Here is a 27,206-nt window from a genome sequence, read left to right on the forward strand (position 1 = left end):
CCTTGAGAAGCTCTGCTTTAACAGTTTTAAATGACCCAAGTCACAAGAATGTATGTAGAAGTTTCTTTTTAGAAAATATTTGATTCAAAGGGCTCCCGGGTGGCTCAGTCAGTTAAGTGTCTGCCTTCAGCTCAGTTCATGATCCTGGGGTCCTGGGATCCAGCCCCACTTCAGACTTCCTGCTTAGTGCGGGGTCTGCTTCTCCCTCTCCCTCTCCCCTGCTCCCTTCGTCTTCTCTCTCTCTAACCCCCAAATAAATAAATAAATAAATAAATAAATAAATAAATAAATACTTTTTTAAAAAAGGAAGAAAATACTTGACTCAAGTGCTAATTCTGCTCTATCCATTTAAACCCCTGGGTTCTCCTTCCCTCCATCTATCCTGTCCTAGAAAGCCATGGGCTTTGATGACACTTCACCTGTAGTAAAAACTATTTGGTGAGTGGCACCTACCGGCCATCTTTTATATTATAGCCAAGCTCTAAAGGACTTGTAAATCCTAAAGAATCAAAGGGAAGAGGGGAGGGCCACAGTTCTAAAGAATGTGGAGACAATTTGCTTTCAGAGTAGAACCCAAGGGCTTGCCACAATCAAGTCCTCTACAGTCAGCATTACAAAAAGTTATTATTTCTACAGGCCTGGAAACCAGGGTTGCACCTGTGTCCTAAGGTGAAATTTCATTTAGCATAGAGGCTAGAGATCCCAGGGCTACTTAGAGCTTTTCATTTACTCAGTGATTCAGAAAACAAACCTTGCCACTTTCTTGGGAAGGTCATATTCTCAGCTGCTCCAGCACAGATTAGTTGTACCAACCCTGACCACAAACTGAACAAGTATTTACTGACCATCTTCTCTATGGAAAGATGGGCTGATTCAGAACAAGTCATAGAACCAGGTCTTGGAGGGCTTGTACTTGAGCTGGGAAAGTAAGACATTGAAAATCGGAACCAGGGATCGCTGGGTGGCTCAGCGGTTCAGTGCCTGCCTTCGGCTCAGAACTCCATGATCCTGCATGGAGCCTGCTTCTCCCTCTGCCTGTCTCTGTCTCTCTCTCTCTCTCTCTCTCTCTCTCTCTGTATCTCTAATGAATAAATAAATATAATCTTAAAAAAAAAAAAGAAAATCAGAACCACATTCAATGGGGAGTGAGGAAGACTGGACATGAAGCTATCCACCAAAAAAACTGGAGGAATATAAACCTAAAGAATGGCCACTTTTCTATCTTTCCTCTAAACCCAGAAAAACTAGAAATCTGACATCTATTACTTAAGCAATAATGAGTCTTACCCACCATAATGTAGTACTGGCAATATTTACATTAAATTAAACCCCAGAGGCAGTCATGGTAGACAAAATGATGGAAGAACACATCACCGAAGACCAATATGCACATATGGGGTGGAGACAGGAAGGAGGTATCACTCAAGCTATAAGGAAGAGTTATGCTCTTTATGTATTATGTATTATGGCCCCGCATCTCCTTGAGCCCAAGGGGTAGCATTTGCTCCTCTTTTCACTTATGACTTACCCAAATCCTCTTTGTCATGGGCCTTATGCCAGCAGCAAGAGAAAGCCAAGGTGAAGGCCCAACTTGCCACCAGGTTGGAAGTCAGCCTCCTCCAACCATCAGCAGTATGAAGGCCCCTTCCTTTAATAAGTCATCTGTCCACAGTTCATCTACCAACTGTATGTCCAGCACTGTGTCTGTGCTTAAGATGCAAGACACAGCCCCTACACCTCCCACAGAGCCCACACAGGACACAGAAAGTAAATAAACCCTGTGAATGCAATGTACCAGGAGAAAGGTATGCAAGGATGCCACTTGACTCACTTCCCACAATGCTCCCCTCATTCGACACAGGGGAGTTGAGGTGGAGCTGCAGCACCAGGAGAAGGAGGCAAATATCAACCACATCTGGTGAAGGCTTCCACTCCATCAGTTCTCATGACCCACCTTCTCAATTCCTCTCATGTATACCACAGCAATCAGACCACAGCTTCACCATCTTGGTTTTCTCTAGACTGATTTTATAGCTTCAATGGGTCCACCCCAGACTCGGTCTCCCTCCCATTCTGACTTTCCCCCGGGTCATTTCTCCTGAAAGCAGCAGGATAATATCAGGGTCAAAGAGAAGAGCTGCTTCCAGATACTCTAGAAGATAAGGAATTCTACAGGAAACAGAGCAAATCTTTACCATCTCTGGCTCCAAAAGGCAGGTTGGTGGCTATGGATACCAGGATGTCCTCCACCTCAGGCCTAGATGAGGTAGTACATGCAATGGTTGAAAGCACAGACTCTGTAGCCAGACACCCTGGGTGAGAACCCCAGCTCTGACACTGACTAGCTAGGTCAACAATGTCTGTAACTTCTCAGGGGCTTGGTCTCCTCATCTGTGAAAGAGTACCTGACTCAAAATGTTACTATGAAAATTAAATGAGTTAATATTTATAATGTACTTCAAATTATACCTGAAAGAGAGCAAGAGCCTTGGAAATTCGTGTTAAATAGAATAATTATTCTTTTTTCCTACCAAACACCATATATGAAAGTCATCTAGATTCTATGCCAAATTAGGTCACAACTCCCAGCCTATGCCAACACTGTTGAAACACTACACACACTGTGCAGAGGACCAGCTGTAAGAGGGAAGCAACACTGACTTCCTGCCTACTTATACCAGCCACTGGTGTGACTATTTTCATATATATTATACATCACTTAATCTCTCAGAAACTCTGGGATGTCAAAATCCTTAGCTCTAATTTTACAGGTAGGGAAGCAGAGGTTCAGAAATTTCTCAGACCTGGTTAGGAAGCAGAGACCAGCTCCATGACAATAAAGATCTATAAATGTCCATAAACCTCTTAAATTCTTCATGTTGGTATTTGTCTGTTTCCACAGAAAGATTAGGAATTGAGCTCTAAAGGAAATGGGGTTTACAAGGAAGATTGGAGCTGGGGAGACATCCCTCCTCTCTGTTCAGATCTGTGGAGAGATGAATCACATCTCAGAGGTTGATTTTGTGTGTGTGTGTGTGTGTGTGCATGTGCACACGTGCGTGTGTGTGTATCTGAGGTAGAGTGGAAAAAACAGGGTTTCATGGCACCAGAAGAAAGGTAAAGTTAGGGGGCTAACATGGACCTAGAAAAAGGTTCTAGACCCTAATGAGAGGAGTTTCTGGCAGGCTCTGATTCTTGGTAGAGATTCAAACCTAAGTCAATATGGTTCTAATGACCATCCCACCACTTCTCCTATCTTCTGTCAAAAGCAGACATCAATAATCGATCATAGCACTCATGCCTTCAGGTCTGGAAGCAGTCCCAGCCTTCAGACTCCAGGAAGCCCTGCCAATCAACCAGAGTTGACTGCTAGATAAAATCTATTTTCCATCCGTTCTCTTCACCATGCTGTCAAAAGGAGATTAAGAAGCTCCCAGTCTTCAGAGGATGTGGAATCTACTTAAGGAATGATTGGGACACAGGAAACAAGTGATAATATATATTCTTAGAGTTCGCTGTGTGAATCTTAGTTAAGAATTCTGAAAAAAAAATCAATGGACTAGGCAATGCAGTACAATTAACTATTCAGACACTAATAATTCATTGCTTTCTTAGCTTAAACTTCTAGAATATTTTGATTTATAAATTACCATCACTTGACTCTCACAACCACCTCACCAGGGAGGCAGGCACCGTATAATATCCAAAGTATAAAACCCTTATTAGTTTTAGTGGTTTGTCAGCTTTTTAGGTAGACAATCACCTTTGCAAATAATTTCCTTTGCAATTCTCATCCCCCTCATTTTTTTCTTCCTATTGTTGCATCAGCCAGAACCTCAGAGTCTTGCTGTTCAGTGTGCGGTCTGTGAAGCAGCAGCACTGGTATCACTGGAAGCTGGCTGAAAATGCAGAATCTTAGGCTGCCACCTCAAGACCCCTCGGAATCTGCATTGTAACAGAAGCCCCAGGTGATGTACAGATACAATAAAGTTTGAGAAACACTGCTCTACTACCTGTTGAGAAATAAGAATATGAAAAAGTATCTTGATTTTTGTGCTGATTATAATGAGAATGTGTCTCTTTCTTCAACATTATTTATGATGCTTATTACAAGTTTTTGATGGATATCCTATGTCAGGTAAAGCAGAAAATTCTACGTGAATGCTAATGACTATGAAAAAAGTAAAGGTCTAGAGAAGTTAGCATCTGCCACAATATCACCCAGCCTGTAAGTAACAGATCAAGTACAGAAGTCCAGGCTTGTGCTGCCCTAATGCTGACCGGCCACCATAGGTAAAGATGAGCTGAGAAAATTGTCCATGCCTAGCAGGAGGCTCCCAGCCAACACATATCTGATGGATGGATGGATGGATGGATGGATGGATGGATGGATGAATTTCACTGTACTTTGCTGAGGTTCCCACCATCAACACATACCAGTGAATGAACGAATGAATGTCATTATACTTCATTTTATATAAGAGGTTTGTTTCTGCAGAGCTGAATGAACATTAAATTTTAGATCCCTGAATATTTGTGAACCACATGATTCAGTGTGCAAGAAGAAATCTCTATTTTAAGGTACTCTGCATTAAATCCCTTCACAAAGAGAGGGGGGAAGCGCTTCATGAAAATACACTCTCCTTGATAGATTTTAATCAACAAATGTTGATTGGGCACAGCTGTGTGACTATAACTGTCTTTAGTTCTAATAAGGATTCAGGAGACATAAGATAGTAGCTTTCATATTTAGCATACACCAGAATCACCTGGGGGTTTATGAAACCACAGATTGCAGATCTAACCCTCTTTCTCCAAGTCTCTCATCTGGTAGGTCTGGGGTAGGGACCAAAATTTAGCATTTCTAACAAATCCCAGGATAATGTGTCCAAGGATCAGACTTTGTGAATAACTGGCTTAAAAATATCCTCCCTGAATCTAGGACCATGGTTCTTGCCTCAGCTGTACATCTGAATTACCTGGGAAGCTTTTAAAAGTACTGATGTCTGGTTCCTCCCAACGACCAGGTGAATCAGAATCTCTGGAAGTGGAGCTGGGCAATGGAATTTTTCATAGGTTCCCTGGGTGTTTCTAATGTGAAGTCAGAGCTGTGCACCACTGATCCTTAGAGTGTAAGTGGGAAGGTAAGAGAGAGATGCAAGAGAGGTCCCAGGACATCGGGTGCCAGAAGCAGCCGACACCACTAGCTGGAGAAAGCCAATTGTGCACACCTCTTCCCAACTTTGGATTGAGTCACATCACATCATTGGCTGGAAACTAACCTCTGCAGGGGTATTTACACTATAGAAATTGGCAAGTGCTGTAAATCAGGGTCTCCGTACCCCCTCCCGCCTCCCTAGAGAGCCAGTTCTTAAACATATACCAGCACACCACTGATAAGAAGGTAGATGTGATAGGTACCAAATGAACAGTCAGGTAACAAATAATAGAAAGATGAGAAGATGAAGAAATGCCATTGGGCTGGAGTGGTCATGGAAAACTTCATGGACGTGGTGAGGCCAGGAGTGGGCCACAAAGGACCGATAGGATCTGTGTGGAAAGAAGGTCATCCGCCTGAGGAGGAAAATAGGGGTTTATGTTTAGAGGTGGGACAGGGCAAGGTGCTTCTGGGCAGATTCTTGTTGCAGAAAAGTATTTCTCTGAAAATCTGACTTTAGAAATTTAGAATTTCATAGGATGGGTTTCCATAGAAAAGTGCATACCTGCAGTCTAGAATCATAGATTGGCCACACTTTCTGCAAGGATCATTAAGACAGAAGCAGGCTACAGAGTAATTACCCAGCACTACCAGTGCTTCCTGGAGACCTCCTGACTTCGTACCAGTCAACAGCTTGCATGGTGCCTGAGAAGCGCTCTCCACATTCTCCTGTTGATGATACCAATCTATTTGATCCCATGCACCTCCTCCCAGAAGCCTTTAGGGGGAAAATCTGTAGCTTCAAAATCTTGAGCTCATTCTCAAGGGGAGATGGAACCATCACTATCCATTCAGGATCCCGGAGCTTCTGTAAGACGCAGATGCATCTCAGTTTATTGGAAAACCAAGATGTCAGAATGAGAAAAAAAGAAAGTTGGCATTGGAGTGGAAGAGCTTCAACTCTCCCTCCCTCCCCCTAGAGGTCAAAGACAGGCATGCAGGAGCCACCTCTGGCATGCTTCCTGGACTCTCGGAACTTTTGCCCTGGAAACTTTCCACTCCTGTGTCTGGGGAGGGAAGAGGCGAGAAAAAGAAAGATAGCCATGAATATTTCATGCAGTGCCTCTGCTGACTTTTTAGTTCCCTGAACACCCATTAAAGTGCCACTATAATAATGTCATTGTTTGCTCGTCATTTCCTACCTGGCTCTTCGGGAGGAAAAAAACCCCAGAAATAATCATTCCTTGCTCTGATTGGGAGGTCACAGAAAATCACCTACCACTTGTACGAAGGTTTTTGAAGATCAAAAGGCTAAACAATCACATTTTCATTTATTTGGCATCATTCAAGGAGGTAGACTTCCATAGACGTACATTTTCCAGATAAATGAAGCTTACCCTTCAGTGCCGGATTTGTTTTTGAATTTGAACCATTTCAAATGGAAATTATTCTCGAATGGTACTCACTCCCCTATTTTCTTAGACAAAATACATGGAGCAAAATGTAATCTTTTTTGTAGTACTTCAGAATGCTCATTGTGAACAGCCTGCATTTTTACCATGCTGGAATACACAGTGTCTCAGCTTATTGTGATGCGTGGGGCTGCTTGCCCTGAATTAATAGCCTCACACGGATGAGCATTCTGGATTCGTAGTTCCGCTTCTTTTTTTTTTCTTCACACCTGTCCACTTTCTTGCAGCCAGTCTCCCACCGTCACGTCATGCCCACATCCCGCTGTTTGTCTCTGGTGTCCATTCCCCACCCCACTTGCTTCCCAATTATAATTTGTTGCTCTAAATTTGCTGGGACTTGGGAAATTTTAACAACCAACATCATTATAAAAGTATGTAGAAAGAGAATTAATAGGCTCTGAACAAGGGCCACAGGCAGTGTCTGCTAAGGAAACTGCATGACCTTGAGCACATTAAAACTCTCAATATCTTGCCTTCGCATCTCTGAGCCATATTTATTTATTTATTATCTCTTGATGCATCCTGGACAGCAGAGTTTGCGTGAGAAGCAACCTTGAATAAATGTCTAGTGACTTCTAGCATTTAGTGATTTTTTTAATTAGAATGTGTACATATAGATATTTATGGCTGCTGTTGAATACATATTTTATTTATTTATTTATTTATTTATTTATTTATTTATTTATTTATTTATTTATTTATTTAATTTATCACTGACTGTGTGCTGGGTTGCTCCGGGGACAAAGTTTATGAAATCCTTTATATAGTCAGTTCAGTCTGGCAGGGAAGTAAAGCTCACACAACCCCAGTCCTGCTCATGTCTTCAACCCCCTCTCCTGCTGAGCTGCCATTCTCCAATCACTCTGGCAAGAGTGTGCTGGGACCACTACCCCCTCTGGGGTTGGCCTTGGCATTCCCCCCAACCCAGGACTTACCCTGCAGATCTCTGCATGGATGGCTCCTTCTGCTCTTTCAGGTTTCAGCTCAGCTATTCCCCCTTTGAGAAGCCTCCTTAAACTTCCCTATGTCCAAGGCTCCCCACCCCCTTCTACTGCATTACTTTGGTTTATTTTCTTTATACCACCCTCTGCAATCTAACACTATTCTGATCCACTCACATACTTATCATCTACTTGCCCCACTGCTGATTAGCTACCTGAGCACAAGGGCCTTCTCTGTGTCAGCCACCAGCCCAGACTCCCCAGGATAGCGCCAGGTCCTCTGTGGAGCACCTGCTGAACTGGGAAAGCAGAACTAATGGTTAGAACACAAAGCAAGTTACCAGGAGGGAAGAGAGAAAACACCCAAGCCTGGGAGTAGGAAATATCTCAAGAAGGTGAGCTCTGAGCTGGATCTCACCAAGTGCCTCTAGCACATGAGCAAGGAAAGTCCAATGGTATTCCAAATAAAAGGTCACATACAACAGACCAAAAATATATATGAAAAAAACCTCAACACAAAATCTCAGCCTAATGATTTATTGTCCAAGAATCCCCACATAAGAGAAGCCCCTCCACCATCCCTGCCCTCCTCAGGCAATGATTTCCGACCCTACAAATCTGAGAGAGTGCTCTCACTCTGTTTGGAGCCTGCGTTAATTTCTAGGGCTACTGTAAACAGGGTACCTTAGACAACAAAAAATTTTTGTATTAGAGTTCTAGGGGTTGGAATCTAAGATCAAGATATGGACAGGTTGGCCCCCTCTAAGGGCTTTGAGAGAGAATCTGCTCCATGCCTCTCCCATAGTGTCTGCTGGTTTGCTGGCAATCTTCGGTGTTTCTTGGCTGGTGGATGCATCACCTTGATCTCCATCTATATCCATTTCCCTTTAATGGAGACCCTAGTCATATTGTTTTAGGGGCCCATCCAACTCCAGTATGAACTCAACTAATCATATCTGCAATAATCAGATTTCCAAATAAGGCCACATTCTGAGGTCCTGGGCATTAGGACTTCAACATATGAATATTAAGAGGACACACCTCAATTCATAACAGAGCTTCAGATTTAAAATCAGTTTCCCCTGGGGCACCTGGCTGGCTCAGTCAGAGGAGCATGTGACTCTTGATCTTGGGGTCATGAGTTCAAGTCCCATATGAGATGCAGAGATTACTTAAAAATAAACTTTTAAAAAAGATAAAAATAAAATCAGTTTCCCTAGCAGGAGCTGCCTCAGCAAGGCAAAGGCATGTCAGGGATCAACCTGGGAAACTCGTGGAGGAAGACTGGCCTTCTCAGGCCACTAAGTGGGTTATACAAAAAGAAGAGGCCCCCCTGCCCAGGTTTATGAAGCAGCCTGGGAGAAGAATCATAAGAGAGCTGGGAGATCGACTTATACTCAGGGAGGGTATACACACATGACCAAGGTCATACACACATGACCAAGAGTACCAGCTACATCACAGGATCAGCTCACAGGTCCCACAAAGTCCTAACTGTCATTTTAAAGTGACGAGGCACACTGCATTTGGAAAACAGGATATCCCAGAGCCTGGGCCTGGAAGAAAGAATGGACAGATGATGGGGAAATGGAGATTAAATTTCTTGCCTGCAAAATGAGAGGCAGGACAATGGCACCTACAGACCTTTCCTGTCATCATTATCTACACTGCCAGTTCCTAGCTGTGGCACAGGTCACACCTGGGAGCCACCATCAAATAGCTGAAGGAAGGAAGTAATAAATGAATGAGCCCATAGCCATAAGGATAAAATGTAGTAACCCTCATTCTAGTTAATATCCAAAAAAAGAAAAAAAAAAAGAAATAATAAAAAAAAGACCAGGCATGAATCTAGGTTAAAGATCATTGCCCTGTGGAAGTAGTTAAAGTCGAATAATACTGTAGCCACTGCAACAGAGTAGTGCAAACACACTGAGGGCCTAATTAGACTCCCAAATACATATGCACACAGGCCCCATCAGAATTTTCTCTGCCTACAACACAGATCTCAGACCTCTTCTCTCCAACCAGAACCTAGCAGTTGCTGGGGTCCAGTCTAAATCCATTCTCAGGCATGAGGGTGCCTCAGCAATCTGCTTGGAGAAGCATGTATCTCTGGGGCTGAGAATTCTCCTGTTTCCCCGTCCCAGCCTGATGTGAGTTCTTCCCGCCAAGGGCTGAGAAGCTACAGCCAAGAATACAATCAAGAGAAGGAAAACCTGTAATCTTGACTTTCCTTTTGTACTTCAGACAACCATGATCAGCATCAAGGCCGGGGAGGGGGTGGGGGATGGCGGGAGGGGAAGGGGGCTGTCAGTGGAAGAATCCAGCACACCTGCACGGTGAGACTTCTCCTAGAGAAAATAAAAATGCCTCTTTAATGGCAGAGTTTAAGAAGAGCAATCTCTTTAGAAAAGAGAACTCAAAAGAAAGAAAAGGGAAGAGAAAGAAATGGGGAGGGAAAGTTCACACCCCCAAACTGAATTACAAACCCCCACCACAGAGCAATAACCAGCTGAGAAAAAGCAAGAGGAAACCCTATTCTGACAAACCCCCAGCCCACCAAACAGGGAGGAGCACAGACACGCAGGCGGGGGACCTGGAGCAGGAGAGTGAAGGAGAGCACAGAACTTGGGGCGCCATCTCTAAGAGCAGAATGGCAGCCTGAGGAAGCCCCCCCGCAACCCCCCCCCCCCACAGGAGCCAGCTCTGCTACTGCCCCAGCCTGGTGTATGAAGGACTAGCATTCCTAACCCTGCCTCTGAAAGCTTTGCAAATGAGATGGAAATGAGCTTGCAACGAGACTTGGGATGCAGTGAGAACAGGCGCTAATGGCAATTATTTAGTTTTAATAACTGGGTAATTGCTGACCAGACCAGGAGAGGCCAAAAGGCCAATGCCTTTGCTTTCCCAAGGAAACCAAGGGTTAGGTGTTAACTGCATAAAATTAAGTGGGCTGCTGTCCTGGTCACTTGTAATTGGGCTGTGCTGCTACAACACGTGGGGACAAACCATTTGAGTCAGGGGGCCTCTGGCAGATCCACCTGGACAAAGCAAGCACAAACTTTTATGAGTTGAAATTGGGACCCCTCCTCCCCTGCCAAAAAAAAAAAAAAAGACCTTAGCTTGGACAACAGCAGCTGTTCAGTGCTGGAGTGGGTTAGGGGTCTGAAGGTAGTGGTTGATCCTCAATGTGGACATAGACCTTTCAGTTTTGGGAAAAGCCAAGTGACTATCTCAGGGGGATCCTAAAAGTAGGTAGAACTGTTAAGAGGTCAAGTCCTTAGCACTCACTCTGAAAAATCACTAATCTGAAAGTCGGGAAGATTTCCCCATGCACCAGCACAGAGCATGAACACTCAGGATCTCAACCCATGTGCTGCCAGATGATTGTGAAGGGAAGTACTTAACGTCCTAAGGGATTTGTAATGTCACCCTGACCAGTGCCAGAGGGTCGATGCCCTGTGAGGTCCACTCTGATTCCATAGGCAGCCTCTACCCTGCATGCTCACTCTAGTCTCTGACCCTTCCCTGTCTTCCTCCCCTCTCTGGAAGATTTCTCCTCTCCCACTCCAACCATGCCTGGTACCTGCCAAGCTCGACCTGACTCCACCCTTACCCTGCCAAGAAAGGCCACTTACGAAGACAGTGCTAAGTGAGCATTACCTGCCCTGCACAGTGATCTACCCCTGCTGCACTCTTGGAGCCCTTGATCAATTTCAAGTTCAAAGGGTACTTAGAGATCATCCAGTCCAATGTTATGGATAAAAATAAACCAAGACCCAGGCAGGTTATTTGGCCCATCCAATCATTCTTTTGCTAATTTCTGTTTCACGTACTGGACTTTCATCTGTCCAATATGCTGTATGTTTCTGAAAGACAGAGTTCCTATATTATTCCATATGTTAATCTTTTATATACCCCCATAGGAGTTCACATAGGACCAGACAGAAGTAGATCCTTAATAAATATCTGTCCATCATTGGACACTTTTCTGTGTGGTTTATTAATGACCTAACTCCAATAATAGTACTGTGGAACTCAGAATAACTTTGACTTCCTCTAACCACACTGACGAAGAGCCACATAACAACCTAGAACAAACCACCCTGGCTGGTGTCCTGCATGTACCAGGCAACAAGGAAGGGAGAAGGCATTGGTCCTTCACCCTTATCCAGATATATCACAATTCAGTACCCACGCACTAACTGGGTGCACATCGTTTAGACAAAGCTTTGCCTAAGGGATGGCACCTGAAAGTCAAAAAAAGCAGTCCTAGCTCTTGAGGAGTTTCGATCTAATGGGACAGATAGGATCACAGAACATGATGAGTCCATGTGACAAGTCTGATGACAGAGAAAAGGCAAAGTAGTATCATGCTAGATCATTAAAGGGAACTCTATATCTCTCTCGACTCATCAACATGTTCCCCATGAACACAACATGACTAGCTGGACTATTTGCCAAAGCCCCCAACATGCCTCCACACACATTCTCCCTGCCCAAACTATCCTCATTTCCATGTAATCTCAGTCCTCTTTGCAACTCAAGTTCCAAATTCAATTCTAAATCATGTAGGGCTATTCCTTTCATCCAGGCTCTCCTTAACTACTTTACCACTCCCTTTCTGCAACAACATTTACTTGGTCTCTTATGATATTTCTTGTCCAATTTTACGCCCTTACTTAACTTTCATGCACTCTTGTTATTGGCCCAAATTTTTAAATTCTTTAATGGTGGGCCCCAAGTTCTTTTATCTAGAAAACTAACACATGTTTGAGTCTCAGGTACACAGCAGGTGGTCAATATATCTCCTTGCAGAATGACTGCATGAACGAGTGAATGAATGGATGTGCCCTATCAGTAGTCAGGTTTCAGCTGTTGTTCAACAATTCCAGATAAATCTATCCTTTGGGTGTCTCTTCTTCTCCCTATTATACACTAACACACACAGACACATGATACTATTTTCAAACAGAATGAGTTACCTGGAATGATTAGCCACAGATCTCTGCTAAGATTAGCTAGGTTACTTCAATAGCACCTCTTCTAATTTAATTTTTTCTCTGGCATTCCCCCTCCAACCCGCCCTGACTCCATCTGGACTTTTTTAGTGCTTGGGGAAAAGGAGAAAATGAGTAAACGGGCTGGCAGGAATAGGGTGTAATTCTGCGGTTCAAATTGCCATTCACTAATGAGTGGAATAACTCTTTATTGATGCTAATAAACGAGATGCCAATACATGGGCATAGAGGTCAGGGCCCAGCCTGGTGGGGCCCCAGCAGGGACTGACTTCTGTAATCGGTTTTCATTCCTCTATGAATATCCCAGGCTATAATAGAGCAGGCTGGATAAGAACCATTTCCTGGGTAAATTACTACGTCATAGCATAGCAAGCAAAGCCATGAGCCCAAACATTGAGTTCAACTACCAAGCTCAGGGAAGCTTAGATTTCAGTGTCTCTCTTGACGTCTCCCATTACAGCACCTAAAACCAGAAATGCCTGTGGAAAGAGTTTTTCCCCCACTGTTTTGGACTTTGTCTCTAACATCTGCCAGTAGGTGTAAGTGCATAGCAAAAGTCTTACCCTTGACAAGGTTGCAATCTAAGGCAAGCATTAAGGCAGAAGAGCCCATGACCCAAATCTGGCCACATATCCAAATTCCACCTGCAGAGCTGGCCAACAACATCTGGAGAGATTATGAATTAGTAGGTCTTGGGAGAGGTCTGACAGTCTGATTTTTAACATGGGCCCCAGATGATTCTGATGTAGCCAGCCCATGTGACAGACATGGAAGCACTGTGTCATATAAACTGCATGTGCTCCTAAGTGAGGCAGGCCTTGGTGGAAACCTCAACTCCATTATTTACTGCAAACTGGGGCAGGTTACCTCACTTATGGGTAAGAATAGCTTCCTCAAAGAGCTGTTGTAGGAATTAAAGCATAGAACACGAAATTACTAGTGCAAAGCCAAGCCCTTGGTGCAATTTTAGTAAACAAACTGCCCACAAATCCAACTTTTGAACTCCTCCTTCCCAGACGGTCTGGCCCAGTCCACATTTCACTAAATCATATTAGGTCTATCAAATTAAAGTTCTATTTCAGGATGTAAATATGATGTAGTCATTCCACATACATAAATAATTAGGAAAAAGGATACTTGGGGTTTCTGAAAATATGGTCACCATAATGGTAGCACAAAATTCCCTAGTTCTAGGTCAGCCCTGAACTTTTAGATCACTGATCTGAAGAATATCATGATGATGCTGCCTCAGTCATAACATGGTACCACAACATAAAGCCCAAGGACAATGTCATGCTAGAAAATAAGATCATTGACAAGGAAGCCCTTCAAAAACTCGACCCTAGAATAATGAAAGTACTTTTTAAACCACATTTGTAGGAAACAGAGGGAAAAACCATCAACAGAGTCACACATTAGGATCCTTCTTATATTTCTATTACCAAAGTTAATCATTCATATAGTAATAGGAAATGGGCTTTGGATTAAAGTTAAGTGTTGCTTTCAGAAAATAGTTGCATTCTTTCTGTTCTTGTTTTTACACATATTTTATAGTCAGTGCATCCTTCAGAAGCTAGCTTAATGGAAGCTGATGCAGGACCGCAGTGCACAAGTTCTCTTCCTGACATGACCTGGCTCATCACTCTACATGACTGTAGATCACTTTTTCCTCCTATATTTCTTGGCAAGGAAATTTGCTAGTAAATATCATTTAACCTTTCTCAAACAGTGAAGGTGGCCCTGGTTCCATCCATCAAATGGATTCCTCACTCTTAATTTAAAATATTAGAAGGTGCCCTAAACCTTTTTCTGTGGGGGAGACCCATGCAAACCTTATTTGGATAGATTCCCCATGGTTGTCTAAAGTCAATGCCAGATTCTTAAAAGATACCTAGCCAGGTACAGCATTTAATTAAAAGAAGGTCATTCAGTAGAGTAGACATACTCCTATTTGAGTAGTTAATTGTTAGAAAGAGTTTAATAAACTATTTTTGAAGCCAAAGTCCTAGTTTCCATTAAGGGTTTTTGTTTTTTTTTTTTTTTCTTAAATCTCTCACTGAATTCCACCAGCTAACTCTTTCCAAGGTTGTTAAAGAGACAAAAACAAACAACTGTCTATAGGCATTCAGGATAATGGAAAAATATTTCAACTTTCTGTTTTAAGTCCACAGTAACCATCTGAAATCCAAAAGTAACTTCATTTTATATACTGCCTCATCCACTCTTTGATCTTTGAATTTTTTTTAAGATTTTTTTTATTTATTTGAGACTTAGACTGAGCGAGCATGAGCAGAGGGAAGGGCAGAAAGGGAAGCAGACTCCCCACTGAGCAGTGAGCCCAACATGGGGCTCGATTCCAGAACCCTGAGATCATGACCTCAGCCCAAGTTGGACGTTTAATTGGCTGAGCCACCCAGGTGCCCCTGATCTTTGATTTTTAACAGGAAATAGTCAGATGAGAGTAATTATTTCCATGTCACAGACTCAAGTGCTGGTGAGAGGAGGTGATATTTCAATCACTGGGAAGACAGAACAATAATCACAATGGAAAACACCTAACATCCTCAAGAGCTTGTTCTCAACAGGATGGAAGGAGCTAAATGAATCTGTGACCAGCCAGAGAGCTGACCAACCCACAGCAAAACTAAAATGATTTAAGTGTGCCCTTGAACTCCTACTTTTACCTGCAAAGGTGACTCCCCACTACCCTATATCTGTCGATTGTAGAACCACACTCAACTCTGAAACCCAAACCCTGTCCTCCATAATTCCTTAACACCAAAAATTTCTTTAAAATCCATGTTTAACTGAAGCTTTTAGAGAAAATGAACCAAAACCTAATTCCTGCTAGAATTAAACTACTGACCATGGTTTAATATGTGGTCCTTCCATTAGCATTTCTTCAGCTTTTAAGAGAGATGTGGTCTTCTCAACTCAATTGAATAAAACCTAAATGGTGAAATTCCAGTTGCTATATAAAGTCAACGAAGGAAAATAGGAGAAAATATATTTGGGTAGGAGTCACCTCCATTTCCTTCTTCATGTCATATTAAATAACTAGGCAGCCACACAGCCATTAATGCACTTTTCCAAAAATGTGATTCTTACAGCTTGTTTTCATCCCAGAATGTCATGAATGAAAGGAATCCTGATTCTAGCCTCTCATTTCACAGATGAAGGAGCTAAAGACCTTGGCCATTTAATGACTTGGCCCAGATCACACAGCAAGCTACAGCCACATTGTATTCACTCACTGTGCTTTACAAGGGCTGTGGAACAATGGATATATCCTAGACTCTTCTGCATCTACTTAACCTTTATGTCCAAGCGGTTGCTAAGCTTCATTTCACCTCAACAATAGCAAGAGCCTCCTAACTAGTCTCCCTGATTGCAGGCTAGCTTACCTCTTGCAGAACAGTGAGAACCCATATCACTCAAAAGCTCCCATTGCAAGATATACCAGCAATCTACAGAAATGTCTGTTGAAATTCACCCTACTTGGTGTTCCAGCCGAGGATTAACTTCCCATAATAGAATCATCAATATCTCTTCTTTAAAAAACTCATGATCAGGCATTCCTATTAGGAATTGATGCCTTATTTTGAACCCCAATCTGTCTCCCTATAGCTGCCATGGATGAACACCAGTTCTGCAATTTGAGACTATATTAAGCAGTCTTAATATTTCTTATATACTTTTCCTGATCTACAGCCTGCTATCATGTCTCTTCTCTGCCTTCTCTTTTTCTTTTCATATTAGTAAGTCCCCATTTCCTCAAACATCCCCTATAGGACATGGTTTGAAGTCTTCTCATCATCAGACTCTTTCTCCTACATGTCTTCCAATGGGTCCATAACCTACCAAGTATTTACCGAAACAGAAAAATTAGTCCAGGCTAAAATATTACAAACACAATATTCCAAACTAAAAAATGCAGAGTACAAAGAAGTCATCCCCGCTCTCATTCTACACCATGCATGTATCAACATAGGTTATGTTTAGTGATCTTTTTTGGCTTATTATATCAGAGTTGACTCATTGGTATCCTTGTGCTTACTGTTTCCCCAGCCATTTAATAATATTTCACTCATGATACTAATTCTCTGAAACAGGAGGGAGCTCATCCGATTTTGTGCAGTTTAATTTTGGGATTTGTAGAACTTTACATTTATCCCTGCTACATTTTGTTCTGTTAGACTTGGCCCAGATCTCTGGTCTATAAATATCATTTTATATCCTGTTTCTGTCTTAGTATTCACTGTCCCTCCTGTCTTTGTATTATTTGCACACTGGATGAATTGGAAAATATCTCCCCTAAACCAAGAGAAACAATGCTGGCATCTCTTAAGTAGACAGGAGGATGGAGCCAAGGACAGCACCTTACAGCAGGCTACTAGGAGATTATCTCCAGATTAACTTTCAAACGTGGGTCAGTATCCTTTGAGAATGATTTGTGACCAGTTACTCATCCATCTAGTTTCCCTTACATATAAGTACATGTCCATATTGATCACAATTTCACAAGGACATTGCTTAGATATGTTGCTGAGATTGTTTTGCTTGTGTTATTTTTTTCTCACCTAATACAGCAATGACCATTACAAAAAAGGCAAGATTTATGCTAGCATGAATTCCTTGCATAAAATCCTCACAACATCCCAGTGATCATCACCACCTCCTCATTAAGGCCACTGCTTCAGGGTCACAACACCCATCATCTGACATCTATCTCATTCTTGAGATTCCTTAGAGTCTTTAACAGTGATCTCCGATGTCATGTCTTTCAGAGCCTTGGCACAAATCTCTTCCATGACAGAGAACTTGAATTTATTTAGATCAGTATGGTATTCTGTAAGTCTCTCTCTTTTTTTGAGAGAGAGAGAGAGTGTGAAGGGGGATGGCTTTGGGGTGCAGAGGGAGGAGAGAGAGAGAGAATCCCAAGCAGGGTCCATGACCAGTACAGAACCAATGCAAGGCTTTATCCAACAACCCTGAGATCATGACCTGAGCCAAAATCAAGAGTCAGATGTTCAACTGACTAAGCCACCCAAACACCCCTTCTGTAAGTCTCTTCACACACTCTGTGGCTTTTCTTATGTATCTATGATCATCTACACATGTTCATTCTATGCTGTTCAGCCCAGAGATCATCTTCCTTGACACAGAAGACAAAACTGAAGGGAGAACTAAAGTGTTCTGCTTCCTCTCTGTAATCCATCATTCTAAAGGACCTTCCCCCTGGGCACCTGAGTGGCTCAGTTGGTTAAACATTTGCCTTTGGCTCAGGTCATGATCTCAGGGTCCTGGGATCCACCCGTGTCAGGTTCCCTGATCAATAGGGAGTCCGCTTCTCCCTCTCCCTCTGCCCCTTCCCCAAGCTAGTGCTGTCTGTCTGTCTCTGTCTCATAAATAAATAAATAAATAAATAAATAAATAAATAAATAAATAAATAAATAAAATCAATCTTTTAAAAACTAAATAAACAAATAAAGGGCCTTCTCCAATATCCTTGTTTCAAAAAGTTACAGAAATCTCATTTTTGTCCTTGGGTTTCTTTCTTTCTTTCTTTCTTTCTTTCTTTCTTTCTTTCTTTCTTTCTTTCTTTCTTTTTGAAAAACACAAAATATTCTAAATTTTTCCCTTCCAAACTATTCTTTTAGGTCAATGCCACCTACTAGTTTATATTACACACACCTTGCCTTTTAACATATTTTCAAATACACTGCTTAAAAATCATGTCTGATGTAGATTAAGACAAAATAAAATTATATCTGATGCTGACTTAGGCAAAATAAATTTAATAATTTTTTTCATGTGTTGATTTTCAAAGAACGATATTTAATTCCATTATTTTGCAAGGGACCTATAATTAGTGCAGGCTCTAGAAACACCAATGAGATTATGGTTTTAAAAATATGAAAATCTTTCCATGTGGAAATGCAAGAAAAAAATGGAAAATATCAAACGTTGAAAGCAAGATAATTGACTAAATCCTACAAAAAGTAAAAGCAAGAAGAGTACAGTAGTGAGGAGTGCTGGCTTTGTGTTTTGCAAATTTGACATTTGTTCAAATGCTTTCATGCAGCTCACACTAGGTACATTATCTTGAGATGGTGACCTACTCTGAGGCCTCGTCCTCCTCATTTGTGAGACATGCATAATCCTAGTGCCTGCTACTTAGGGGCTGAGAGAATCCTATGAGAAGAGAAAGAATTAAATTGTACAGTTATTGACATACAACAGGCACTCATTGAGCTCTACTGTATTTTTTACACTCTTATTTGAAATCTAGCCTTAATATTAAGCACTTGAACCAAAAATGTCCCAATTTGTAAGGAGCATGAAGTATGGGGTAGATATAAATAGCTTAGGGAAAAACAACCAGAAAAACAACTGGTCACAATGATGTTCAAATTGATAAAGCCATCTGGGCTTGGGCCTGGTTTTATGATAAAGCCATAAGGACAAGGTCCCCAATGTAGGCTATTTTGTGACCACCATGTGCTTGCTCATGCATGCATGTGCACACACTCAAACAAGCACCATTCCTTGCAGAGTGAGGTACGTGGTAGGTGCTCAGTAACCACACCTGATTGAGTAGTGATCTCCCCAGAACTGGAAAACAAGAAGTAAATTCACAATTCTCCAGTCTACATGGAAATTAACTGCAATAAATACACTGTCGCCCTTCTTCTGGCTTCTGCCTGGCCCACGTAAAGTGGTGGGCTCCACTCCTTTTTTTGCTTCATGACTCTGGGCCCTCCTGGCCACAGCAGATGGTTTAATGGTAGACACCTGGCCAAAGCTGAGGGGAAAAAAATGGATTCTTTCCCCTGGGGATCTGTTAAAAATCTAGTTACATTACTGGTAGAGACCCGTAAGAAAAGTCTACAAACTCCTGCCCCTGAGGCTGTGGAATTTCCCTGGTCGCCACCCTTTGGTGGGGTCTGATTATTCCCTGAAAGTATATGGTAATACAGTATCTTTCCAACAAATTTCCTTTTCTTGCTTAAGTGAATCCAGCTGGTTTTCTGTTGGCCTTTAACAAAAAAAAAAAAAAAAAAGAAAGAAGAAAGAAAGAAAGAAAGAAAGAAAGAAAGAAAGAAAGAAAGAAAGAAAGAAAGAAAGAAAGGGAAAGAAAGAAAGAAAAGGAAGGGGGGCACACCTGGGTGGTGCAGTCCATTAAGTATCCGACTCTTGGTTTCACCTCAGGTCATGATCTCAGGGTCTTGAGATCAAGCCCCACATCAGGCTCGGCACTCTGTGGGAATCTGCTTAAGACTTTCTCTCTCTCTCGCCCTCTGCCCCTCCCTCCCTCCACTGCACTCATGCTCTCTCTCTCTCTCTTAAATAAATAAGTAAATATTAAAAAAAAAAAAAACCTGAACTAATACACTGAGAAAAATGAAGAAAAGAACACTGGTTCACTGGTTTCGACAGCCCAGCCCTCCCCATGGCTACATATGCTCTGGCTGATACAAACAACCAAAACAAGATCTCATCGTTTACTATTTGTAAAACCAGATTCAACGGGCTCGGTAAAGTTATTTAGAAAATAAATTATGGAATCATGTCATCAAAAAGTGTCATCAAACTCCATGAGATTACAGAATTTGGAATCAGACCACATGATACCAGAGAAAAGCCAGAACTTGCCAAAAGAGAGATTTGTCTGAGATGAATCATGATATCATGGCAAACTGAAGAGCCAATGTTGGCTCTCTATGTGCTAGCTACTGCTCTAATGGGCTTTTTCACACACTAGCTCATTTAATCTTCACAATAACCATGTGGTATGGAGCTACTATCAACCATTTAAAGATGAGGAAACTCAGGGACTAAGAGGTGAGCTATTTTCCCAAGGTCTAATGGCTTGTAGGCAGCAGATTCAAACCCATGGTTCTTGGGATACCTGGGTGGTTCAGTGGTTTAGCACCGCCTTCAGCCCAGGGTGTGATCCTGGAGTCCCAGGATCGAGTCCCACATCGGGCTCCCTGCATGGAGCCTGCTTCTCCCTCTGCCTGTGTCTTTGCCTCTCTCTCTCTCTCTCTCTCTCTCTCTCTCTCTCCCTGTGTGTGTGTGTGTCTCGTGAATAAATAAATAAAATCTTTTTAAAAAATAGGTCTTAATGTATAGTAAGCTGTGTTCCTCCAGATGCTGGTATATTCAGTGCAGTAATGGAAAAGTGAAGAGAGAAAACTGTCCTGGGGGAACTGTTTTGCAATTTCTGTGTTCACTTATTCATTCAACAGACCCTTACTGAAGCCTCCTACTGTCAGGCACTATGTTAGGTGCTGAGAACAGTCCTAGCATTGCTCCTCTTGTAGACCATGAATCCACAGGCTTACAGGATACATTCAGAGTTGTAGCACAGTATTTTATACCAAGAAGGTATGTGATCATCTTCAAGGCTCAACCTACACACCACATATGGGAAGTATTTCTTGCCTCCCTACAATCTACAGGTTAGGTTAGCACTCCTCATGGATTCTCCTGGAACCTCATGTATCTATCACAGACCTGCCACAGCACTTTGCAAGGATCTATGTCTCTATTTACTCCCCTATAATATAAGCTATTTGCGTGTGTGACCATGCTGTTCATCTGTCTCACTCGGTCTGGGACGAATTCCCAGCATATGTAGGTGCTCAACAAATGTTTGTTAAACAGATTCCTCCATATGACCTATTTCTTCTTCAAAAGCCCATCCTTTGAAAATAAAAGTCACAGTAGGATAAACACTTTGAGCAGCTGCTCCACTGACAGAGTTGGGTTTGTCCTAAACCACCCATTCTCTTTCCTACTGTCTTCTTTATGACCAGCCCTGTGCATCTGGGAGGTGGCCCACCAGACAAGGGGTACAGACAGAGAAAGGCTGCCACCTGAGAGGAAGTACGCCATTCTTAGTGGAGCAAGCATGGACTTGAACTCACACAGACCTTGAATCCCTGTTTCTCCATCCAGAAGTCACGTAACCTAGATCAAGTCAACTTCTCTGAGCCTTAGTCTTCTCCTTTAAATATCTGCCTCAGAGTCATTCTGAAGATGAGATGGGGATCACACAAATGAAGGGGTGAGAACATCGTAGATGTCAACAAATATGAATAGCCCACCCAGCCAACATAGCATATGTCTTTTAAAACCATACACTGATCCTTTGTGATGTTTTATAGGCTACTTTTCTATCTCCTCCATCTACAACTTTCTGAGATGGTAGGTTTTTTAATATAGGTATGACAACAGGAAGTAGCTGTGAGATACAAATGATTCAAAAGGAAAACCACAGCATTAATTGAGGATGATAGCCTCATTTACTCAGTTTTTGGTAAAATCTTGCATGGGGAGCCTCCCTGAAACCTCCCATCTCGCAAAACCCAAGGCTCACAGCCATGTTCACCATGAAAATGAAACATCACTCCTCAAACCTCAACTAATTTTATGTTTAACTTTTTTAAACAAACCGTAACAAATACTAAGTGTAGCTAATCATTCCCTGATTCCTTTGGTATTCATTCTAATAGCATTAATTACGATAAACACATTTGGAATTAATGTGCATGTCATATGCATATATCAATTCCATTCTAATTTGCCATTGATTAACGCCCGTGAAGCGAACAATGAGTCTCCAGTTTTAATATGCCACTCACGTCTTGGGCAGCACAGCCTTAAAATGGGTCCCAGGCACACAACACCAAACCAGCAGCCTGCAGAGAGGCAAAAGGCAGGAGAGAAATTGCAGGGAGAAGATTCTGCTTGTCCTTCACTTCACAGCATTCATGATGCATTCTGGGGCTGCAGGCGGAGTCCAGATTCTGCAAACCCAGCATTAGGAAACATTCATGAGGGAGAAAATAAGGTTTGGAAGCCAAAGCATGGGCTTTGGAATCAGACAGATCTGGTTTCAAACGATGGCTCTGCTCCTTACTAATGATGCTGTTTTAGGCAAGCCCCTCCAATTCTCTAAACTTCAGCTCCTACACCTGGAACAGCTGAGATAATAACATGTTCTTCACGGGACTTTTGAGAGAACTGTATAAGAAAAAGCAAACACTGCACTATTCTCGGCACATGTTTTGTGTTTTTATAAAAAATAGTATCACTATACTTCATAATCATCATTATTGCCATAGAAAAATTACTATTACAAGCTGGGATTCTCAAAAGTAGGCACTGCATAAATATCACTCAAGCAGGCCCAGTGTGTCCAGGGTGGAGGAGGAGGGGGAAGGAGAAAGATACCTCTGATGGTCTATTCATTTTTCAATTTTGGGGGGATTTTGTGTGTGTGTGTGTGTATGTGTTTTAAGTAACTGTTTCAGAAGATTGTGTATAAAGAGCAAAGTGATGATAGGGCCAGGGAGAGCTCTGGAGTGACATCCAGACACGGTGCACAGGCCCATCAAGCTTTGAAGAGTTGGTTTCTCCACTTGGCAATACGGAAATGAGAAGATCCACATCATGGCATTGTGAGGGGCAGTTGAGGTGATGAACTGGGTGAAATCGAAAGCACCATTATGGGAACTAACAGTGTCTATTATTAGCATAATTAGCAGCAGCAGTAACGTTATTCATCAACATCATTATTGGTGAATGAAGGTTTAAGGAAGCTCACTTTGAAATCCTTTTCTTGGAGTCCTAGCCCTTTATGCATATGCCTGAAGAAAGGGCACTTTTCATTTTCCCATTCTGAGCCTCTCTTTCAAGTTTCCATGTCCACATCTGTACAGGCCAGGCAGATGTCCTGTATTTTCTGGCCCCAGCCCTTTATCTCACAGAATCATACTCATGCACCCAGACCGGCTTAGGAGAGCATGTGGATGGCTCAAAACAAACTCATCTGCTCCCCAGGAGAAAGATCTTAGTCCACAGGCTGCCCTGAGAGCCCACTCTCAGGAACACCGACTTATAGAGAAAATTTCTATAATTGGGCACAGATCTGGGGCACGCAGCTCCTAACATCTCTCAACCCCACAATGATCCACCTGGCGGAAGACGTCTAGCACAGGGTGAATGCCTAACACAGCACCCCTCCCACCTTGCCTTCTACTACACCATTCCAGCGGTAGGCTTAACCTCCCTGGAGCTTAATAGAGCCTCTCTGGAGCTTCTGTTAAGCCTAACAGGGGACCATGAGACCCTTGAGTAGGAAGACCATTTGAACATAGATTTTTGCATCTCCAACATGTTATTAGCACATGGTGGATGCTTAGTTAAAAAATAAATAAAAAACAAAAGTCTGGATACATAACAAGATGGGTATGGCCACCAGGACTCCGGGGGGCAAGTGTACTACTCTGACGGCTGGATAGTGAATATTGGTACTGCCTTCTAATAGTTAAAAAAAAAAAAAAGGAAAGGCTTTAACTTACTCTTTGAAACCAAGACTGTCAAGATGGGAAGTTAATATTATTGTGTGGATGGAAATATAAACTTTGCCCTGCCTTAATGAAGCCAAGCTGTTGGCAAGATCCTAGAAGAAAGTTCAAATCACGGAACCTCGCCCCTTTTATGTCATTTCTCCATACAAACCACTTTCCTTGCCTTGAGATATATAGAAACAATGAAATAAAAAACAGTAGGTATCCTTCCTTTATAAACGCTCTATGTGATGCATATTAATCCACTGATCTTCCAGGAGGCAATGCACCTGTGTGACCCTGACACAGGCATCCACTCCTGACAAGGAAACAGGGGTCCATACCATTATGAAAGTTACCTAGAAGACAGACGAAGCAGTAACAAGAGGAATATGCTGTAAAAAACCAGGTCGAGGCTACATGAACATAAACAAGAGGCCGCTTAACCTGAGAGATCAGAAGATCAGAGAAGACTTCCTGGAGCAGGTGGCATCGAAGAAGAGTGAGGAGGTGAGACAAAGCAAAGGGTTGGTACTTGATATATTTTGATCACTGTCTGATCTAGGGAATTACCTGGACTTACTAAACCTTCATTGTATCAAGAGACACAAACTTAAGAATTAAGTACTTTATTCAGTGATATATGAGTGAGGAAAGAAGGTCCCACAGATTTTTAGGACTATTTGGTACAGGCAGATATTTTGCTATAATTAATGTTGATTATTTCAGTTTTAGATAATGAAAATAGTGTGTCTTCATTAGAATATCTTGCAAAATTTTAAATATGTGCCTTTTTATCTTTTCTAATCATGCTAACAAAGAAATGCTAGGGCAACCCTCTTAGGTCCCCTCCCTCTTCTGGAGCTTTGTACTATCCCTCAATAAACTTTGCTTTGCTGCCCATAAAGGAGGAAGGAAGGAAGGAAGGAAGGAAGGAAGGAAGGAAGGAAGGAAGGAAGGAAGGAAGGAAGGAAGGAAGGAAGGAAAATTCTATAAACAAAGGGAATACTTTCCATCTTGTCAAAATTAATACTAGCTACCATTTTGTGCTCCACAGTTTTTCCTCTTCACCATTATACACACTGCATCTCCTTACATCCTATACAAAGGTTTCAGGTGGAATGTTGTTTGATAGTTGAATAAACACAGAACCTATAAATTACCATCCAGGAATCCTGGAATCCTACAGAGGTATGTGAACTCCATGTTTTATTCTGATTGGATTTTAGTAGAAATACAATCAAAGGAGAGAAATAGGTGTGGCAGGATTGAGGAGGAAGGTGTGATCGCACCTGTCCCAATAAAAGGACATCAGTGACTCCAGATCCCTCTAGATGCACTGGGTGCCTTCGGCATCAATGCCTGAGGAGAGACATGGTTGAAAAGCACCTATGGCTGTGACTCCAGACAGCGCTGCCCAGTCCCTGTTTCAGGAACAACTCTGAGAGCTCTTCTCTATGAAGTACAGACCCTGGGTATGTCTAAGGTGCCTTGCCTTTTTGGTAATGGACACTGATAAAAAGCCTTTTCATCTGCCCAGAGTGCTTTCAGTCCTCATAGAAGAAAAAAAATTTCAGGCAAACCTTGAGCTGGGCAATTTGGTCAGCCTCATCAGAGCTCTGAGAATTCACCCTGGGGGTGGTGAACTCCCATGCGACCGTGGCTGCATAATGCAAAAGAGATTGAATCCATTTGCCTGAACTATTCTGAAAACCCCTGCTGGCTGTTCTGCAAACACAGCCTCTGCTTTACCTGTCTCAGGCATTCGGAGAGAGAACCCACATGGTCTTTTGGGTTGTCCCTCATGCTCTGACATCGCTCAGATACAGAGGATCCAGGTCAACCTGACCTGCGGCAGCCAGTAACTACAACTAAGCCTGTACTGAGTATGCGCGGCTGGCTGCTCACATCCTCTAGGAATAGAAGCCTGGATCCAGGCATAACCAGTAGCTTCTTCTTTTCTCCTAATAACTTTCAGAGGGTCAGATGTGTGAATGCCCAGCAGAGTCCACCTCCACCAGAGAACCCCGAGACACCCAGCATGGTTCGATAGCAGGAGCCTTGGGTTCCACTTGCTTCTTCACTTTCAGCAGCCACTTCTTAAAGGTAGAAGCCAGAGAGTCGGCTGAACAGGCTGTGGGTGCTTGTAGGGCATCTGCATACCCATCATGGAACTCCCTCTGGATCTTCAGACTGTGGCTTATGAGTCTCACGGGAAGATCCGAAGTTGCTGTCAGATCTGAACTGTGCCCTGTTGTCCATGTGAATCAAAACTCACACAGAGTGAGCATTTTCCTGAACCTAAAAGCCATTTCATTTTTCAATGCCTCTGATAGTGTCCCTTTACAGGCACTCACAAACGTGTCTGCCTCAGGGTCTTTATAGCTCCTCTTCTGCTTCGAAATCCCAAGAGAGAAAGATGAAACCCATGAAAATCTGTCGTGGGGAAGCAAATATTGCAATTTGGCCAGAGGCCCCTCAAGAAGATATGTTTCTGTCCAGAAAGAAAGAGCAAGAGGGAAAAAACACCCAGTTCAAATATTCCCAAGCCCTTCTGATATTACCCAGTGTTTATAAAAGGCTATGTCTGTGAATTGCTGCTTCAAAAGGAATCGAGAACCTGTTTCAGGCAAGTGCCTGAGTTGGATCGGTGTAAAATGTCATGATGAGTGGGTGAGTTGTGAACAAAGAAAAAGTCATCACATTAAAAGTCTGAACACCAAGTAAGATAGATGACAAATAATTGAATCAAATTTCCAATTGAAAAAGCCAAAGGAGGACTCAGACACGGAAACATTTTGAAAAGAAAAGAAGAGGTTCACTTGCAAAGGGTGCAAGGGAAATAGACTTTGGAAGGGCTCATTCTCCAGAGAATATAACAACTATTTAGTTGAATAATATGCACAATTATTGAAGTCATTAAAAATGGATATAATGCCACAGTGTTTTGAACAGGGCTGAGACCTGCAACCAATTAGGAATGCTGTGGTGGGACCGACCCTTCTGGTTCTTATAGATTGCAAGATGTTCTTCAGCCACAACCATCAGAAAACTTAGAAAAAAATAAAAATTTATTACTTAAAAGACCTGTAAATTACACAACTCATCTGGGGCCATGGGGTAAGGTCGCAGGTAGAGAGAGAGAGAAAGTGCACACTGGCCAGGGGTGCTGCTTTCATTGGGGTTGAAGGTGGGGGCCTGGGGTTTTGGGGGCTCACCCTTTATTGGTGAATTCAAAACAGCAAGAGCATGAA

At 42.4% G+C, this 27,206-nt stretch overlaps 1 protein-coding gene and 1 long non-coding RNA gene across 3 annotated transcripts in view; both read right to left on the reverse strand.

Annotated features, from left to right (window-relative positions):
• Window positions 1–27,206, reverse strand: part of SORCS3 (sortilin related VPS10 domain containing receptor 3) — a 586,644-nt gene that overhangs the window by 480,572 nt on the left and 78,866 nt on the right. The gene's annotated exons all lie outside the window — the stretch shown is intronic.
• LOC144301146 (uncharacterized) overlaps window positions 5,809–27,206 on the reverse strand; it is a 79,091-nt gene continuing 57,693 nt past the window's right edge. Inside the window, exons 4-5 of one of the 2 annotated variants that reach the window (XR_013367933.1) lie at window positions 7,787–7,870; window positions 5,809–6,225 (exon numbers count right to left, since the gene is read on the reverse strand). This is a non-coding gene — a long non-coding RNA (uncharacterized LOC144301146). The remainder of the gene's footprint in view (window positions 6,226–7,786; window positions 7,871–27,206) is intronic. The other variant, XR_013367934.1, reaches the window with a different exon arrangement.

Source organism: Canis aureus, chromosome 29 (assembly GCF_053574225.1).
Source record: "Canis aureus isolate CA01 chromosome 29, VMU_Caureus_v.1.0, whole genome shotgun sequence".
Classification (NCBI taxonomy): Eukaryota; Metazoa; Chordata; class Mammalia; order Carnivora; family Canidae; genus Canis; species Canis aureus.